Raw genomic sequence first — 20,949 nt, 5'->3', positions numbered from 1 at the left:
TATAAATGCTCCAATTTATATCAAGGTAATAGTGGCCACTTTTAAAATAAACATGAGATCAAACATCTTTCTGTTTTTATGTTTTATTATTTATAAGCCTCAGAATGATTATTCACACTCATGCCCTATTGACTCCCATCATTACATGTATCGACACGTGTGTAAACTCCACCACAGTCAACATTTGACCAGCGTTCCTGTGTAAATACTGGAGCCGCAGCCTGGGAGGTCAGGAAAACAGTAACTCCCTCGGATTGATTTTCAATAATCTGCTCATTCCTTGTCTGATCCGCAGGATGCAGGGCTACGGGGAATTGCCGGCCCGTGTCGGGCGGCCGTTGCTGCAGCGACTGGTGTGGAGATAATAGCAGTTAATGAGATATTAACCCGCGTAGGGAAGAAGACGAGGAATGACGAACGAGTTGGACTAAAGAGGACAGGATCCCGCTATGGGTGACCCCGGACGGATCAATACTGTTTTGTTATTCAGGAGCCGTAACAAGTGGCACAACCTGGCACCTTTGGATCTTGTGAGGTAAATCCAACTTCTCACTGCAGACGCACATAACCACAAACATCAAATGTTCAGTCACACTGAAAAACACAAGCTCCATCCACACACATCACAGACGTTTAAGGCCAGCTCTTTGTCCAGCTTGTCCAGCAGGCGGTTGGGGCCTGCAGGTCAAAGGTCAGCTTCATCCCAGATGCCTGACATTTGGCATTTGTGGTTCAGGAGTGTAAGTGTGTGTGTGTGTGTATGTGTGTGAGAGGAAGGATAGGAAGGGTGTGTAGTGAGGAACAAGACCGCTGGAAAAAAGAGATGCGTGAAGAAACTGAGAAATGAAGAGAAAGACAGATTTAAAGATATTTCTGCTCTTTATGTCAGCAATTTTAAATCATATGATCAGTTTTAAGAAGAACTGAGGAGAAAAGTTGCAGCTGTTCATCTGACCTTCAGCATCATCATTCACTTCCTCTATTCTACTTCCTGTTCCTACATCCCTTTATTTCTTTGCAGCTTTCCTGTAAATCATCACCTGACCTTGGCCCATGATGTCATGTAACACACACACACACCTGGAAACACAAGCATACAAATGAACAAGTGGTAGCTCTCACACACAGCCTCTATGCAGTACACGTTTTTCACACTCTGTTCCTTTCTGTCTGGCTTTTCATTCACTGTCTTTTTGTGTTTCTTTTTCAACGTCTATCCAGATTAAAAGGAATTAACAACCTTAACATTTACCCATCCACTCTGCAGAAGCCTGATAATCAACCACAGTTTTAAAAACATGCGGGACAGTGTGCTCCAAGGATCAGGGTGGGATAAGGTTGCTTCAAAATGCATCTAAAATCTGCAGTATTAAAAGGTTTTAACTGTTTTGTAAAATTACGTTTTTGTTAATGAGTGCAGATATTTTAAGGGTGAAAGCTGCTTCTTTAAATGTATTCAGTTGTTATTGATAAGAAGAAAGCTACAGCTTGGTTAAATTTGCAGAAACGCTCTGTAAAATAATGTCGTAACACTTGTAGTGAATCTAGCAGCATGGGAACAAATAAATGAAAATATATCTGTGGCGCATTTCTTTATCTTTTTCAGAGGAAATAGCATAATGTGCAGAAAAACTAACATACAATTGCTGTTTAAAAGCTCCTATATGTTTCTAATAATAAATCCAGGACAACAGTCCGATCAATTGGATGATTTTAGGGGAGACGTAAAATTTTATATCTGTCAGGGTTGGAATATTGTTTGATTGCTATTTTTTGTGGTTTGTTTGGATTCTGTTTTTCTTGTCCTGTGATAACCAATGGAACATATTTTAATTGGCTACCTCTGGGACATTTACCAACAATGTCATTAATGTGTGTTGCCACTGATTATATGAGTTAAACTGAACTATCTTTTATGTGGATGTACTGAGTCACCTTAAATGTACCAATCACTAAGCTCTCAGATGGTTTCAGATTTCTGCTCATGTTTAACACTTCCTCCAGATTTAAAAGCATGTCAAGCATTTCTGCTCATGTAGAACGAGTTTTAGCTACAGAATTAAAATATAGCTCATCATTTACTTCTGATTGTGTGTTTTTACCTGCAAACTAAGGGCTTGAACCAGAGGCGGAACAAAACTGATGAGCTGAAGGGTGTGTGGTTTTCACCGTTCACAGAATCAGTCTTCTGAGGACTTGTAGATAAATGTAGCATAAAAATAAATATAAATCTTCTAAAAATCTTTAACAGACAAAAGTGCAAAATAAGTTATTTTCAATGTCTTTTTTATCTCATTGTTAAAAAAATAGTTATTCCTTAAAAATGTTATTCCTTTGTGACTTGAGGGAATGAATTGTAATTTTCCAGAAGAATGTGTCAATTCTAGTTGAATTCCAGAATTAAATAGTGCCTTGTTGTCATTGTCCCTTTCACAAAACACTTCAAGGCAGGTTTAGGGAGCATTTTGCTATGTTGATGTTTTGTGAAAGGACCAATACGGCGTGGAGGGTAGAGGTCAGTGCGCCTCTATTACGTACCTGACCTGTCCAGCGATGAAGTTCCAGGCCCTCATCGGCTGACCTGAGATGGAGCAAGTCGGCTTTGCAGCTTGATGGAGTGGTGTGCTGATGAAATACGGTTTATCGTGATGATGACGTACCAGCCAGCCACGGGACAAGACCCAGAAATCAATTCTGATCTGAAGAGTGAGAAGGTGAGAGGTACAATTTAAATCTGAAGCATTAGCTCGGCCAATAACAGGATCCCTTAGTTGAGTTCACCCGGTTTTATTGAATGGAAAGACGGGTATGCAGATTTTATTTGTATTGCTGACATCCATCCCACACGACACCTCCTGTTTTTCCACACTGCCGGCTTGTTTTTGGAAAAGTCACAACTGTCCAGGATATTAGTGACTCCGCTTGAGATTTATGGATGGCCAGAGGGAGCTCAGAGGCAGCTAGTCTTCATGCGTTTATGACAGAATTGTTTTGTAAAAAAGACTTGAGTCTAATTCTCCAAACATTCCCAACTGGAGACAAATCTGGACTGGATCATTTGTTGATGAAGCCGTGGAGGTGCTGGGAAAAGGCTTTATGTTGATGGGACCAGTATCCTCCTCAGCATCAAATACCAGGTCAGCCATATACACAGTGAGATGCTTACACTGAGAAAAAACCGAGATGTTCTCATGGAACCAGATCTTTGTTAAGCTGAAATGCTCCCCTCTGCAGCATATTCAGCTGTGTGTAAAATCATTTGCTTCCTCACTGAAATCCTATCATTGCTTTCTTGTCTGAAGGTTTTCACACCTTGTTCCTAAACTGTTTTTTATTTGCAGGAACTAACCGGGTCTACGGATGTTTCCAGCAGACGGCCTCCTCCGGCTCGCTCCATGCTAATCATCTCAGAGCTTCAAAAGGTAGGAGTGAGTGGGGGAGGAGGGGGAAGGCTGGGGAAGCAGAGCAGAAAAAAAGTGGTGTGGAAACACGCCTGGCCGAGTACCTACAGCCCTCCTCTCCTCCCAGAAACCATTCTTTTGCTCCTTCCAGCTCTCCTTCACCCTCTAATCCCTCGCTACTCCACTGCATATGTTTCCTAATCCGGAGTGTGTGGGAAGCCCACTCTCCCCTCTCGTCACCTACCTCCCACCCTTCGCCTTTCTCTCGGTGGCTGTAATGTGGTAACCTGCCTCCGTTCCTCCTTTCTTTTAGCCCTCTGCCATTCTCCCTGCAGCTCTTATCATTAGACCACAGCCCCCCTGATTTTCAGACCCCTGTCCACCACTTCTTCGGTTGTCTGTTCTGTTTTTGCTTTATTTCTGGCATTCACACTCATCAATGACTTGTGCAGCCTAGTTTGTTTTTCCCTCTCTTGTCTCTTGGGAAATATACTTGTCACAAGTAAATGGGGAAAAACTGCACAATGTGTGGATTCAGCAGGACAAGAACAGTCTTATAATCCTTAAAGAATATTCAAATTCTCCCCAACTTCAGGTCTAAATTGAATAAAATTGGGATATATAATTCCTTCCTTCAGCGAGTGTTTCCACTCCACTCCTCCCTTCAACACTTGATTATTTCCTCCTGGTCTCTGCCCCCCTTTCATCCTCTGGCTGTCTTGTTTCCTCGCAGGTGATTTCGTTCTCCTTTTTCTCCCTTGGTTCAGCTGCACACACACACCCTCTCACACACATTCGGGCTTTTTGTCCCGATTCCTCTCTTGCTTTACCCCCATTATTGAATGGTATTCCTGCAGGCCTTTGTGCAGTCTTGTATAGGCACATGCCAAGTCAAGTTATTTCAGAGCAGTTTCAATGGCATTACCCCCCAAAATAATCCCCCTTTCGCCCCCGCCAAAAAAAAAGTAGAAAGAGACATGAGAATAAAGAAGAATAATGCAAAATGAAGCTGCACCCTTCACACAAAATGAGCCTGTAACTCCACACTGGAGGAACACGACAATATGAAAAGACCTCAGTGGATGTAATAAAGAATCAGAGTAGAAAGGTTGAATAAAAACAGCGACCTGGAGCAGACTGCAACAACCTCAAGTCCAAGACTTTAATTGATCTTCGTAGGGAAAGTTAATCATACTTGAACATTTTAACCTCTGAATAAATAAAATGGGAAATTTAATGAAAAAATTGACTTTTTGACTTGTTACACATAAACTTCATGCATGAAGGCGTGGAAGACACTGAAATTTCTGGTTCAGCAGCTCTGATGGTTCTTATTTTTGTGGAGGGCAGAGGTCAAAGCAGCAGTGGCCACACAATGCATGTAATGAAACTGAAGGACGGCTGTTTGTTTTAAATGATCCATAAATCAGGAGTGACTGCAGGGATCATGTTTTAAATTTCAGCTCTTGTGATCCAACCTTCAGGCACCAACATTTTCAAGCTTTTTTAAAAAAAAAAAAAAAAAAAACAACCATTTTCTTTTGTAAATGAAAAACATTTAAAGGAGACATAATGTGCTTCCTGTGATTTTTATGACACAACGAAGCTTTTAGACACAGACGCAGAGAAAATAAAGATAATTTAAATCATCAAATGTGAAGAGATTTTACTGCAGCTCCAGAATAGGCAACAACATTTCGATCTGTGCACAAAAAATTAATTTTCCCATGTTTTTTATTAATAAAGGATGTTCTCTCACTTCAACTCTTATATTCCTAACATTATGACAGTATAATTGCGTGGCAACCAACATATTTCTTTCCTATCTTTTTCAAATTCAGCCTGACTTTTTTCTTTGACTTTACTGCTTTTTTATGAGCGTGTCCTCATCAGTGCTTGTATATATTTTTTGTGTGTGCGAGTGTGTGTTGGTGCCAAGTGTCATATCAATAGGTTAATGGCTGTGGTGTCAGATTCAGGAACTCTCTGATTAGTTGACAGTTCACTAATCCACACCCTGTCCTGAGTTATTGGGCCAGCACATTGATTTCCAGCCCGCCAGCCAAACCGGGAGGAACTTAGGGGTCGTAAGAGAGCCGGCCGCTATTGATTGGCCCCAGATCCACCTCCACCATCACGTCCACCACCTCCACGTCGCGCACACCAAACACAGCTCAGATCCTGCAGCCTTGACATGGTTTCTGTCTGTCTGTGTGAAATCCTGCCTCCTCACATGTGCCTATAGGTTTATATACTTACAACCCCAGTTCCAATGATGTTGGGACGTTGTGTAAAACATACATAAAAACAAAAAATAATGATTTGCCAAACCTGTTCAACCTTTTATGCAACTGAATACACAACAAATACAAGATATTTAATGTTCAAACTGAGTGTGGCAAATTTACCCCCATTTACTCTGATGCCGCTACATTAAATCCAGTGCAGTGAACATTAGAGAGCAACCAGCATCATGAAGACCAAGGACCACAGCAGACAGGTCAGGGAGAGGGTTCTTGAGAAGTTTAAAGCAGGGTTAGATTCTAAAATAATATCCCAAGCTTTGAACATCACACAGAGCTCTGTTCAATCCGTAATCTGAACATGCTGGAGATCCACAGCTCAGGTGGGAGAACCTGTTCACAGGACCACTATTAGTCATGCACTCCACAAATCCGACCTTTATGAAAGAGTGTCGAGGAGGAAGCCATTGAGGAAAGAAAGCTACACATAGTCCACCGAGGAGACTAGGCCTAGCATAGCATAGCAGTCTCAGGGATTTATAAACACAGATGGAGATTAATTGTCTTCGTTTAAACAGAAATAAAATGTGAGTTGTTACATTTGGATAATCTGATCTCCTCATTAATCCTCAATCATTAGCACAAAACCTTGAGATTCCGGCTAAGACTCTTCAGTAAAGTGAACTTCGACATTCAATCAAAGGACTTTGAGAAAGTAAGTTGCTTTTATTCCGTGTCTCTGGACATCTTTTGACAAGAAAGAAGCAGTTTGATCGTAATAAACCTTTGCTGGCATCCCTGCATTAACTTCCTGTTCATTTCACAATCCAGTCCTGTTTTCTTGGCACCATCATATCTTTCTGTGCCCTTACACTCCAACCAGAACATTAGGGTCCAATCAGCTGCTGTTAGCAGTTCTTAGATCCAGGCTCCAATGTAGAGGTGACAGAGCTCTCTTTCAGTTGGACTTTATATGTGGACCAACCTACCTTTGAACATTAGTGCTGCATAGAATGATGATCATCTTAGGTCTCTTGGTCAGGGTTGACTGGAAGATGCATGGAGCTAAATCAAGGACAGTTCTGGAGGAAAACCTGCTAGAGGCCGAGGAAGACTTTAGCCTTAGGCAGAGGATCTCCTTGCAGCAGGACAACCAGACTAAACCTACGCCTCAAGCTTCAGTGAAATGGCTTAGATCACAGCATATTCATGTGTATGGCTTAGTCAAAGTCCAGGCCTAAATCCAGTTGAGAATATTTGGTAAGACTTGAAAATTGCTTTTTAGATCCTCTCCATTTGAACTATTTAGCAAAAAGCAGCTAAAGGTGACTCAGGAGGCTGAATAAAGATGCACGCCACTCTTTTTACATTTAGTTGTTAAAACAAACATGTATCCTTTTGCTTCCACGTCACTGTTTCGTTCTACTTTATGTGGTTCTTGTAAGTCTAATTAAATACATGGAAGTTTGGGGTTTTAAGGTGCATGGTTATTTTTGTGAAACAGTATAAAGATCTGCTGAACATCCACATGTTGCTGGTGATCAGAATCAGTGTATCTGTCTTTTGATTCATCTCCCTTTCTTGGCCAAATTGGACTTTTTCTCCTCCTCTGTGGCAGATTATTGCTGGAACACCGGTTGAAATGGATCCTAAGGATGATTTGATATGAGCCGGTGACCTGGAATCAAACCTGCGACTGCAGCAAGGCAGTTTACAAGGCAAACACATTTAACCCCGTTGATTCACAGGCACATCAAGCCGTCGATGTTATCCTCCTCTCCACATTCCCCGCATCCCTCTTCCTTTTCCTCTGCTTCTCCTCGGCCCCTGTGCAAGCATTGGGGGTGGGGATGAGGATGAGGGCTTGTTAAACATTTTTCTTCCCTCTTAATTGTTTTGACTTGTGCCATTGGCATCCCGATTAGACCCCATTGATTTCCCACTGCTAAGTGCATTGATTTCTACATTTCTCATTGATCCTCACTTCTAAATCTACCCACACACACTCTCTGTGTCTTTCTCCCTCCTCGCCAGGAAAACCACGCAGGCTTAACACGAACATGTGTCTGTGTATGATTGTGAGGATGTCTGTGAACAAGTCAATTATGTTTAACCCTTGCCTATGAATTATTTGGGCCCAAACAGGCTCCTTAATTTACCCACAGTGGTGAGAATAACAAATTTAAATTCAATCCTTTGGCTCTTTGTTACTAACAGTCAGTCTCAAAGACACAATTTGTTCTCATTTCTTTAGTAAAATCTATGACAATGATGAAGGAAAACACTGTTTGATATTTTTAACTCATAGAAGATGATTTCTAAAAAATTATTTCTTGAAAACTTGATGCATCATTAAGGATGTTGTTGTGATAATACATCTTTAAGGATGCTGCATCTTTTAAATCTTGGTTTTGTTTCCTGTTTCTTTAATACATGACTTTCGAAAACTGTTTGTCTGCTGGAGATAATTTATGGACTTTTTATTCTGGTTTATTATTCTACAATTATTATCAAATATTGGATTAGTGGTTCAGTTTAGGATGGAAACACTATGGATAGATTCTGACCAGAGAATCCTTTTATCAGCTTTATTTCACGCAGCAGGTCATCAAATCCAGAAAATGTACAGGTATTTGTATATGTGTGTGTGGTCTAAACAGAAACATAAAGAGAAACGATAAGCATAATGGTAAATGAAGTAATAAACTTAAATTATTCAGCTCTTTCTCATTATTTGTAACAACACAGTGCAACAACCGGACTTATCGCATTGCTATACAGCACACTAAATTACCTCTCAAAAGGTACCCTTTAATATCTGCTATAAATCTGTCTCAGCACAATTCGAGTGGTTAGCAACATAATAAACATAGCAAAGAACTGTGTAGATGTATCCGCTTAGTAAAGTGTTCTAAACAAATATAGGTTCTAACTCGACATTCGGTGAGTTTATTAATGCGCACGCAGTACGGTCTACAAATAACATTACTGCATCTACAGCATTGGGAATCAACATTACAATGCTAACATAAATTTGCACATTTAACAGATAAATTAGCATGAAAGTACAGTAAACATACTGTAAAGCATCAAACTTACTTGTTATTCATAAACTCACACAAACTAGGAACAAACATACTCCATGTCTGCTTAGTCTTTATGCAGCGTCAACTGAGCAGCAGCCTGCAAACTTGGCTCTGACGCAGCTCATGTGATGAGGCGTTCAAGCGCACCTTAGTAATCTCAGCATCGAACTAATAGGCTTTCGGCAAGGCCGCCCCCAACTGTCCGCATGGCAGTTGACTAAGGAGAAGAAAGTCTATTTGGAGGCAGCTTCCTCGTCATTGTCCTCAAGTTCTGGAAGGAGTATGAGTCGGGCGACCGGATGAACATAGGTACGATCCCTCACTTGTACACTGGCAGCACGTACATGTCCATCCTTCCCTGGATGTATCTGTGAGATCCGTCCTACTGGCCACGTGGTGCGAGGGAGTTGTTGATCCACGATTAGGACAACGTCTCCAATCGAGAGTGCCCTGCCATCTTTCCTCCACTTGCTGCGCTCTTGTAGCCCTGGCAAATAATGACTGATGAAGGATGACCAGAAGTGATCAGCAATGACTTGACTGTGCCTCCAATGCCTTCTCCCGAGATCACTAGGGTCATAGACTGCTTGAGGCAGAGATGAGTCATGACGGCCCATAAGGAGGAGGTTAGGTGTGACCGGATCCGGATCCGAAGCATCTGAAGACAAGTAGCCTAGGGGTTTAGCGTTCATTATGCCTTTGACCTCCACCAGAGTTGTTAGCAGAACTGGTTCAGGAATCGTTTGATCTTTAAGAACAACACGTAGTGCAGTCTTGATGGATTTCACTTCCCTTTCCCATTTGCTGCCAAAGTGAGGTGCACTTGGAGGATTGAACCGAAAGGACATCTGGTGTTCAGCAAGTTCTCTTAGTTGAGAGCCCATAGCAGCGAATGCTTCACGCAACTCTCTTTCTCCGCCGACAAAATTGGTTCCATTGTCCATGAGAAGTTCAAAGGGTTTGCCACGTCAGGTGATGAATCTTCTCAGCGACAGTAGGAATGTGTCCGTATCAAGGCTCTCTAGCAACTCCAACTGCACTGAACGAGTTGTCATGCGACCTATCCTCAGGGGTGAAAGTGAGCCGGTACGGTCTGGTACTGCGTACCACTAAAAGATTCTGTGCCGATCGGCAGTACCGGGATGAGGGAAGAACGGCTGTCTGCTATGAAGCCGTCATCCAGAACCAGTTACGGCTGCAAAAACTCATGATCACACAAAGAACATCATATCCGCTATCAACAGGCAGTCTAAAACATAAATATACCTTTTTTCCCCTCATTCCAAATAGTTTCTGAAATGTTTTGCTATGATGGAGCCTCAATGCTCTTGCTTTGCGTCTCTCTCCTTGGAGTTCGAGGCTTTTGTGAATGGCCAGCCTTTAAAACGAGCACCACTATGTTTAATGTCTGTCTGCTCGCTGCTAAATACCCCAGTTAAAACACAGGGAGAGAAACTAGTTGTGTTTCATGTTATTTTGCTGAATTACAACAACACAGTACAGCTCGAAAACACCGCGCACAACCAGAGATTTCACATACACTACACGAGAGCGCATGCGCGCTTATCTCCAAAACAGAACGGTTGCCAAGGAGATTGGTGCGTACGATTTAATGGACTGGGAGATTTTACACAGGTGGTGCACAGACATAAAAAACGCCACTTGCATTAGGACAGGACGAACAATAAATCACTTACCATCTACAGACTTTTAAATAAAAACCGCAAAAACAACCGAACTGTCACAATTTTAATTTAAATTAAATCAAAACTAGACCACAATGCAGAGAACAATAACTGACGGAAACTGAAGATGAAAAGTTATGCATCAGAAAATGGTTTATCGCTGTTTCATACATGGCAGTTCTTTAACAATTGAATTATATATATATATATATATATATATATATATATATAAAACTTGCCTTATACAAATAGCCTACGGTAAAGTAAAATAATAATGCATTTTAATTAGTTTGAATTTGGACTTTGCTGAGAGAGAGAGAGAGAGAGAGAGAGAGAGAGAGATCTCAAGGGGGCGACAGATGAGAGTAACAATTAACACACGCACAGACACACAATATATAACAATTGTGTGTGTGTAAGAATTAACACACACACACACACACACACACACACACACACTGGGGGCATATATATATATATATATATATATATATATATATGCCCCCAATGCCTCCCCAGCCCCCCTTTAGCTCCGCCCTTAAGTACCGGCAAGACTTTAAAACTACTTTCACCCCTGCCTATCCTCACTTGGAAAGGTCCAAAGCAATCAACTCCAGTTGAATAAAACGGTGGTTTATGGAGTCATAGTCGAGCTGTTTGGGTAATCAGCCATCTTGGTAACATCTGGTTTCGCTCTCCATCGTTGGCATTTCAGACATGAATGCTGATGTTTCCGGATGGCCTCCCTGCCTCGTATGACCCAGAACCTGCGTCTTAGCTCAGCAAGAACACGTTCCGGACCAGTGACTCATCCGTGTTCTGGATAATAAGCTTAGTTACAGGGTGGCTGGGATCTGAGATTACAGGGTGGATGGTCTCTAAAGCCAGTCCGTCTGCATGCCTTAACCTGCCACCAACTCTGAGTAATCCTGTTGCTCCCTCATATTCCGGTGACAGAGATGCAAGTCGACTGTCTGAAGGTAGCGTTCTTCCAGCCTTGAGGGCTCTGAGTTCTTCAGCAAAACAATCCTCTTGAGCTCTTTGCAACATCAGCTTCTCTGCTTGTACATAATCAGCAGCTGTGCGGGTTGATGTAGTATTAATATCAGCCACCCCATGCAGGGAGCTAGCGATCTCGTGTAGAAGCTCTTTCCAGGTGGAGAACTTACTTGGGTCAGGAAGTTGCATAGACAACGTGCTGGAAACAGTTCCCACAAAGGCAGACTTCCTTAACTCCGTGATGTCCGGTTCCATCTCAGATGATGGCATGGTAGGCCATACCATCTCCGCTTGGTAGAGGAATTGTGGACCTTTGTTCCAGCAATGTTCCTGCACCATCTCTTGCAGAGTGAGCCCGCGAATAATGTCGTCAGCGAGATTACTCAGAGAGTCGACATACTGCCATTGGTCAGCGTTTGTCAGATTCTGAATTTCTGCGATGCGTGTCCCCACAAACACTTTGTAACGGCAGGATTCTGATTTTATCCACTGCAACACTGTTGTGGAATCTGACCAAAGAGTAATGTGATCAGGAGATATTGCAAGCTCAGTTTCAATCACTTTGGCTAGCTGTGCGCCTGTTAAAGCAGCATTAAGCTCAAGACGTGGGATAGACAACTGCTTACGGGGTGCGACCCTGGATCTGGCAAAGACGAAGGTGACATAGATGTGCTGATTGTCATCTGTCGTTTGCATGTACGCCACTGATCCATAGGCACGCTCCGAAGCATCATAGAAAATGTGTATGCGACGGGTTGCTTTGGCAGTAACAATTGTTGCTGGTGCATAGGGTTGAGGCAACTTGAGCTCTTGTAGAGTGGGAATCTGCTGTACCCAACTCAACCATTTATCCAAAAGATTAACGGGTCGGATCTCATCGTCCCAACCAATGTTGGACTTCCACATGCCTTTAGAAGAGTGAGCGCTTGCTGATCTTGCTTGGAACGCACTGCCGTCTTCTCGCTGATATATAGGAGCATGTCAATATGCCAAAGATGTTCCATATTCCTGAGGAGCTCATTATATGAAGACCCAGTGGTGAGGTGACGTCAGAAGGGCCTTGAAGGGACCAGCCTAGCCTAGTGCAGATAGCCACTGGCCTGCCTGATGGACCTGCCCGAACAGGCTGTGTTGGAGTGATGAGCTGGGGCATGTCTGAGCCGATGAGAAGCAGCGGTTGGGCTCTGTGGATAGGAGGCAGAGGTAGTCCTTTGAGATGCTCATAGCGTTTCTGGAGGACTGCTACTGGATACGTGTGCTCAGATAAACTCAGATTATCTGCATTGAATGCATGTTCAATCCAATACTTCCTGTTTGGTTTAGAAATAGAAGATACTTGAAGACTGACTGAATAGCCTTTTCAGATCTTTAACCTCTTGCTGCACAGTCCTCAGATGTAGTGTTTCAGGCTGCTGAGCAAGTTGTAGCTGTTCTACGGCTTGAGAAAGTATAATCGTTCTTTCAGAACCATCATCAAGCACTGCAAATGTCTCTAGGACATGGTCTCTGTGGTACATCAGCACTTTAACAACTTTCAGCCAAACTCTTTGAGGACTCCGGGGCTGTTCAATGTAAATTGTAGGCTTCTGATTACTAACCCTCAGCACTTTCTGGGATGACTCATGGATGGCCTCGTGCAAGACTGTGAGACGTTTAAGCATACTCACTGTTGCCTTATGACCGCGGACACATCTCCAATATCGGTCACCATCCTGGATCCACTTCTTAATGTCAGCAGTAGTCATCTTCTTGAAGTCTGGGCATGAATAAAGATAATGCTCCTTATTGTTACAAAATGGGCAATAAGGACTGGGTTTGAATGATTGAGACTTCTGCTGAATGGTCTCCTTATGGGTGGCTGTTTCTCCAAAGCAGAGGAAAACTGATGCTGTCTTATCTTTAGGCTTTAAATTGCGTTGCTCTCTCTTTGAAGGGGAAAATCCTGTGGGATTATAAAGGAGAGTAGCTCGGCTGGCCAGGCGCTTAGCTTGAGCTTTCATCTGGAGCCATGCAGCTAAGTCAGGTAGAGTGTAGGTGAGCTCAGTACCGGCTGCAGAATGCCACGGACAAGACAGTACTCCACAAATCCATCTCTGTGGGAAGGAGACATTTTGCTGAGGAGGCGGTCTACATGGGAACCACATCTGAGCTCATATCCAACGGGTCCTTCCAAAGTCCGCAACATGTCAACTAAGGACTGAACTGATAAACCAAAGGCGTCGAATGCTTCTGCATCTCCTGACTTGATGGTTGGGGAGTTAAGGATTGTGCCTAATTCACTTTGAACCAGTTGTTTTGGCTGGCCATATTTGTCCTGTAGAGCTCCCAACGCAGCTGTGTAAGGTGCTGGGTCGTACATGTCGGATCTGGCCAGCTGCAGAGCACTTGGAAGCTTAAACTGACTCAGGAGAACCTGATATTTATAATGCTCAGCGAGATGAGGATGACTATTCATCAAATTATCGAGTGTCTTCTTAAGAAGAGTGAAATCACTCTCCTGGCCACTCTCAAAGAGAGGCAAGGTAGATTTAGGGATGCAGTAGGAGGTAGCAATTAAGGTCTCCGTACCTGGGTCGATCCAGGGTGTTGCTGCTGGAACTGGGTTTGCGGCCAGCGAATTGGGGTGAGCCCGCTGCATCACGGGGGGAAGCGGAAACTGCTTGTGCTGATATAATGTTGCCTGTACTTGTGACTGGAGCCCCGCTACCTGACTGATTGGTTGAGACAGCGGACCATGCCATCTGTTGTATCCTAGCTGCGTGGGCTGGTGTCGAGGTATGACCATATGTGGGATTAATGTGTGCTGATCTACCTACAGGTAAACCAGGTACCAATAGAGGTGCAGGGAACGGTGCTGCTGTTGGCACTTCGGCGACTGGAACACCGCTTAGCACACTGTTAGCTGGCGGAACAGTTGTAGTTAATGGTTGTTCAGTAGAAACAGTGAAGGAAGGCGGTATGTGAGTTTGTGCAGGATTCTGCGGTTGTACTGGTGGATACTGAATAGTGGCCGGTGGCTGAAGAGGTGGTTGCTGAATGGTGACCAGTGGCTGAAGAGGTGGTCGCTGAATGGTATGGGATGGTAGTGGTAGCCCAGAGAGCGTAGCGGGGGCTGACGTGGTTGACAAAGCTTCATCATCCACTTCTGCTAGGTAGGACTTTATGAGACTGGCAATGTGAGCCTCCTCTAACTTTTTCAAGCGTCTCTGCTGTCCCATCTCTCCAGCCATCCTCTCTTTAGCCAAATGAGCTTCCTCCTGTAGCCTCTGTCCCTCTCCAGCTCGTGCATCCAGTGCTGCAGCTTCTAAATCAGCTTTCCTTTCCTCTTCTATTTTCTGTTGTAAGTCAGAAAGCTCTAATACTTCGATCTCCTCCTCCAGTGCAGCTGTTTGAATATCAGATGTGCTCTTAAACAGATGGAGTCCGTAGGATGACCAAGAGGACTGCCGTGAGTGTGCAGAGGCTGGGTAACTTGTCAAACTCTTACCTCTGGTTGACTGAGCCTGGCCTGGTTGTCCTACAAGGGGTGAGGAGGCTTGGGTCAAAGGCTGTTGTGAGGGAAGGAGAGTGACGTCATATTAGGCCAAATACTGCATCTACAGCATTGTGAATCAACATTACACAGCTAACGTAAATTAGCACATTTAACAGATAAATTACCATGAAAGTACAGTAAACATACTGTAAAGCATCAAACTTACTTGTTATTCATAAACGCACACAAATTAGGAAACAAACATACTCCGTGTCTGCTTAGTCTTTATGCAGCGTCAACTGAGCAGCCGCCTGCAAACTCGGTTCTGACGCAGCTCATGTGATGAGGCGTTCAAGCGCACCTTGGTAATCTCAGCATCGAACTAATAGGCTTTCGGACAATTATTATTCTTTTAATAACTGGATGGAAAATGCAGCCAGTGTGAAAAAAAAAACTTTGAAATACCCTCAAAAAAATTATATAGAAATTCTGGTCAGTTCGATGCATTTGCTGGTTTTAGTATTCTGAAAAACAACCAGTTATGTGATTATTAATAGGACTCAGCATAAAAGTGTTATTTCACAAAGAGAAAAGTTCCTGAGAAGTTTACAGCAAATGGATTAGAAAATGTTCTTCAGAGAAAGATTGGATAGGATTCACATACACACTACCGTCTAAAGTACTGGGTCTCAGCATCAAATCAATGAATTTTGGTTTCCTCATCTAACTATGGACACAGTCCTAAACCTTGTGGAAGAGTTTTACAGAACAGTTAAAGTTGTTGCTGCCAACATCAACATTTTAGACTTTATGGATTAAGAATTGGATATCATCAAAGTTCGTGTACATGTAAAAGTAGACAGACAAATTATTTTGGCAATATAATGTATTTCTTCTTCATAGCAGAGGATAATTAAACCATTCAAGAAATCCACAGCCTAAGTCTAAGGCCATAGTTTTCAACTGGAGAAAGGTGGACTGCACACTCTAGATCAGGGAGTGGTCTCGGCCTGAAGTGGAGAAGTTCAAGTATTTTGATGTGTTGTTCTGGAGTAATGATAGGATGGAGCAGTAGATAGATAGTTGACTGGTGCTTCATCAGCAGTATGTAGAGTGCTGCTTTGGTTTATCATAGCAAGAAAGCAGCACATTCTGACCACCTATGATCAAGAGATATGGATCATAACCGAAAAACAAGATCCTAGATAGAAGCGATTGAAATAGAGATAGGAGAGAGCTTTATTAAAACCTCCCTTTGGACGTTTGCTAGGCACAGACCACACAGGAGTAGCTCTAACCATTCTGGCCTGGGAACTCCTCAGAATTCCTCAGTAGGAGCTGGAAAGTGCTGTTGGAAACATGGACGGGTTTTCTTCTGTTACCCCAGTGACCCAGTTTCGTTGGATGAAGAGAAGACGACGGTTGGATGGCATTCAAAGAATCTAGAGTAATTTCAGAGAGCTAGCCTAAACTGGGCTGCCATGATCTCTTATCCTTTCATGGCACTGAATCTAGAACCATCATCTATAGACAGCTGATAGAACCATATGGACTGGAAATTACTTTGGTAAACCTTTGTCATTCTCTACAACAGAGACTTACATTTAAAAACTTTACTTTCCAGAGCAGAAGCCTTATGTCGACCATATCCAGAGTTGGTGTCCACTTCCCTCTGCCTGGAGGCATCTGAGATGGATGTCATACATTGGGAACATGGATTATAGTCGGAACGATGGGTGTTTCAGATCTTTGTTGGAGAAAATGGTGCAATAAGGGAAAGAAGCATCCAGCATGTTGCCAGCAACCAGCCCCTGATGGTATGGGTTTGCATCAGTACCCCTGACAAAGCTCATTTCTACTGGGGACATTAACACAGATATTTTAGAGCAAATATTGCTCCCTTCAAGACCACAGCTTTTCTATGGACATCCATGCATTTTTCACCAAGTCAGTGGAAAATGTTCTTTGCATTTTCTGCACACATCATAAAGGAGTGGTTGAACAAGAAGACCATTAAGCTTCTGGAATGACTATTTGGATTCCTAACATGTCAACAATAAAGAATGTTGGACAACGTAGAAAGACAAATAAGACGAAGACGCCTTTGTACTGTTGGACACAGAAATTTGCAGGAAAAATGAAACAATTAACTCCTGAAACTGCACATGGCTTGGTATCCTCAATGGCTTAATATCATAAAGTGCTGGAGATAAAATGGGAACATGAAGAAGAAAGAACTACATTAAAAGGACTTTGATTTGTAATGCAGCAATTGATGCACATCAACAAATGAAATTAAGTTGCTGAGAAAATCATGAAAATTATTCAGTTCATGAAGTAACGGTCAGATGAAAAGCTTCAAGATTTTCACCTAATATTTTCTAATTTTGCCTTAGTTTAGGAAGCTTTTTAACCTTCTGTTCCAGCTCCACAGCTTTTATTTTTCAACCTGGGTTTTACCATCATTCTACACGCACACACACACACACACACACACACACACACTCTCTTCTTCTTGTTTCTCTTGATCATATTCCATGGCGTCCAGGAGAGCTGGGTCTGATCCTCTCAGAGTTTAAGGCTCTCATCTCCCACCGTTTCTGCTGCGAGCGCACATCAACTGCACCGGCCGGAAAGCTCCATCCATGTCACTGGCATTACCTCAAGCCTTCATGCTGCGTTTGTGCTAAGCTAAGCTGTTTGGGCTCAAGAGCCAGAGCCGTGTGTGTCTGTGTGTGTCTGCGTGGATATAATGTCAGATTTTGTCGGGGATTGGCATTTTTGCATGTTTGGGCTGCAAAGAGCGCATTTAGTTTTGTATCCATGAAGCTATGTGTGAACTTTAAGAAATAAAAGCAAAAAAAAAAAAAAAAAGTCAATATTGCACCTCTTCTTCGCCTCACTCTATCCCTCTGTGCTGTCCCGCGTTTTAAATCTTAAATCCATTACAAGCCATCCAGGATGAAACGGGATGCAGAACACGTGTGCAATACAAACACCGGCAAATTCCGGGCAGGAAGAATATCTTCAAAGCCAGAATAAAATTACGTGTGAAAATGAAAGAGAATATACATGAACAAAATCCCCCAGCCTATGGAGATAAGAACACAAGGGAGGAGAGAAAGTGTATGCACAAACCGATTTTCACGCTTGCTGTGATTTCCAGCACGCTCGAGGTCGGGTCGAGCTCGTGAGCTGTAAGCAAGAGCATTGATCCACCTCGATGATCGTATCAAGGTGGCGTATCGACGGCATCGTGTTTTACTCCTTTGTTTGTCCTCCGCGGCCCGAGAGGAATAATGGATACATAGGAGAGGTATTGGCAGTGCCGAGACGGGCCTATTGACAAGCTGTCAGAATTGATTACTTAGTCAGGCCGAAGGAGGAGAAGCAGCAAACAGAATGAGAGATAACGAGAGGAAAAAAATCTAAAAATAATGCATTAGAATGGCCACAGATGAATCCCTCTGTTTGTGTGATAAAATGGAAACTTTGTCTTTCCTTCAGCTTGTCTGTTAATATTTTATAGTGCTTAATAAGCCTCATGGAACTGCCTGGTAATGATTCTTCCTTTTCATTCGCTGTCTGTTGCTTAGTGTGTGTGTGTGTGTGTGTGCGCGCGAGTGGTCACAGCAGCAGCGGAGGGTTTTGTGGTGATATAATTGTAAGCCAGTATTGATTGGCTCCCCTTGTTATTGATGAGGGAGAATTTAATTCAACCAACTCGTTTGTCAACGTGACACTGCCATTTAACAATGAACTCTCTCTCTCTGTCTCTCATACACACACGCACACACACACACACACACACACACACACACACACACACTCAAACAGACAGACTCAAAGATCTCGTTCTGCTGTATTACTTACTGACTATATTTTCTTCTGCTTAGATGATTTAAGTGTTTTAGTAAAACCCCAAATCCAGCTCATTAAACTCACAGCTGTTAGAGAAACAAACTGGTGTATTTGTTGTTGTATTTCAAGCCAATAAATAATTTTTTTAAATCTAAAATCAGGAATATTTGCAGTTTTAAATGTTTTCACCTGTTTTCTCAGAAGTTGTCATTCACAAACAGGTTGGTGTTGAAGGTTACAAAAGGAAACTATTTTTGGCTCCTTTGTGTTTTTGTCAACTGATCAAAAGTGCATTGCGACCAATAATGGTCCGATTTCAGATGAAGCAAACACAGCAGCAGGTTGGTGGGTAGTTATATTACAGAAAAGGAAGCGAACATATTAACAAGGCAGGCCGTGCGGTGTATTCTTCACCTCTTCTTTAGATCCACACACTCACCCCGCATCCCTCCGCCTCCCTGCGTTGGACGCACAAAACACACTATATTCTGCAAGAAATAATTGCTTTTGTCTGGAAGGAGTTTGTATCGGGGCTCCTCTGCGCTTGCCCTCCTCTGTGGAAGGGGGGGCTCATGAGGGACAACTGGTCGTTTCTTTATTCGGCCTCTCCCTCCTCCTCCTTCTCCTTCTGCTCCTTTTCTTTTTGCTCCCCGTGCCTCTCGTTGGGCACGCGGATGTCATCTGTCAAATGGGAGCAGCTTTTTTTTCCAAGTTAAAGGGTGAAGGGGGGGTCTCTTTTGTGATGTGGCGTGTGCCAATGCATAGATGACATGAAAGCTGCAGCCTGTAACGGAAGCACTCTGAACTAGATTTAAGATTAAGAACAAGTGCTGCAGTACTTTAACTTCGAGTGGATCTAAATTTTATTCACACTACTGTCAAAACAGAAACCTATTCTGCATAAATAAATCAGGCCCTGATCAATTCATTTAAAACCCTTTTCCGTCCTTCCTCTACAATTTCACTGAAAAACAAACAAATCTGTTCAGGAGGAAATACTAAGAATAGAAAAGGGCACAACCTTAAACTATTACTTGGTTGTTTCAGCATGCAGTTCTTTTTGGTTGGAGTCTATCAACATCCCCCTCTTTATTTGGCAATATTTGTCTGCTTTCCCTGCAGACTTTCTCCAAATCTATCAGATCATGAAGACACCTTTTCCCCACAGCCCTCTTCAGGTGACCCCACAAATTATCTGTCAGATTTAGTTCTGGACTCTGAGGAAGTCGTTCCAAATCTTTTCCGCTGAAGTGATTCTTTATCCTCAGACTCAATTTTAATTTTTTAGTATGACACTATCTTCAGCTTTCTTGTAGACATCTTAATATATATATATATATATATATATATATATATATATATATATATATATATATATATATATATATATATATATATTTTAGAACTGCTTATTATTTTATACATATTGACATAAAACAGGTTTCCATTTGAAAAAAAATAACCCAAAACACACCACTGCCACCACCTTGGGATACCAGAGATATGGTGATCCAGTTGTGATGTTTAGTGTAATGTTTGTTTGAAACGATATGGTCCAAAAGCATCATCAGACTATACCACATTCTCCCACAATGTTTTAGAAGATTTTAGTAAGGCCTGGATTATTTTGAGTAATCTTTTCATTTCATGTATTTGGAGAATATAGGAGGCAACATCCTGGCAGCCATGTTCTCATTTTTCTACATCACAAAAATCTGGCATTTTAATCTTAGGGGGGGTGGTTTGCATAATGTTGCTAAGTTTGTCTTAAAATACACTCTGGTTAGGTGTAACTATGTCACTACCTTCAGTATACAACAATTATGAATATTACCCATGAAAATGTAACTGTTCATCTCACTTGATTTAGCTGCAGCATGTTTTAATTTACAGATCTATCTTTGACTGTTCAGACATGGAGTTTTAAATTTGGTTTCCTTACTAATTTTCCTTATCTGCCTTATCCAGGGCTGACCAACTCCAGTCCTCCAGAGCTACCATTCTGCAGGTTTTAGATGCATCGCTTCTCCAACACACCTGAGTCAAATGAATGGCTTGTTTTCAGGTCTCTGCAGAGCAGAATGACTGAATGCCGATGAGGGCATTCAGTCATTTGATTCAGGTGTAATGGAGAAAGGGGGCATCTAAACGTTGCAGGATGGTTGCTCTGGAGGACTGGAGCTGGACACCCTAGGTCTA

At 42.5% G+C, this 20,949-nt stretch overlaps 1 protein-coding gene across 7 annotated transcripts in view; it reads left to right on the top strand.

The window, feature by feature from the left end:
- The window catches only part of LOC124878960 (POU domain, class 2, transcription factor 2), a 124,989-nt gene that overhangs the window by 2,429 nt on the left and 101,611 nt on the right, over positions 1-20,949 (top strand). For 5 of the 7 annotated variants that reach the window (XM_047383181.1, XM_047383186.1, XM_047383179.1 and 2 more), the window contains 2 exons: positions 296-535; positions 3,342-3,422. The gene's annotated coding sequence lies outside the window, so the exon portion shown is untranslated. Of the gene's footprint in view, positions 1-295; positions 536-2,490; positions 2,715-3,341; positions 3,423-20,949 lie in introns of all 7 variants that reach the window. The other 2 variants (XM_047383185.1, XM_047383184.1) reach the window with 2 other exon arrangements.

The sequence above is a fragment of the Girardinichthys multiradiatus genome, chromosome 13 (assembly GCF_021462225.1).
Source record: "Girardinichthys multiradiatus isolate DD_20200921_A chromosome 13, DD_fGirMul_XY1, whole genome shotgun sequence".
NCBI classification, from domain to species: domain Eukaryota; kingdom Metazoa; phylum Chordata; class Actinopteri; order Cyprinodontiformes; family Goodeidae; genus Girardinichthys; species Girardinichthys multiradiatus.
Note: the sequence above shows the minus strand (reverse complement) of the source record. Positions and strands in the feature narration are given on the sequence as shown.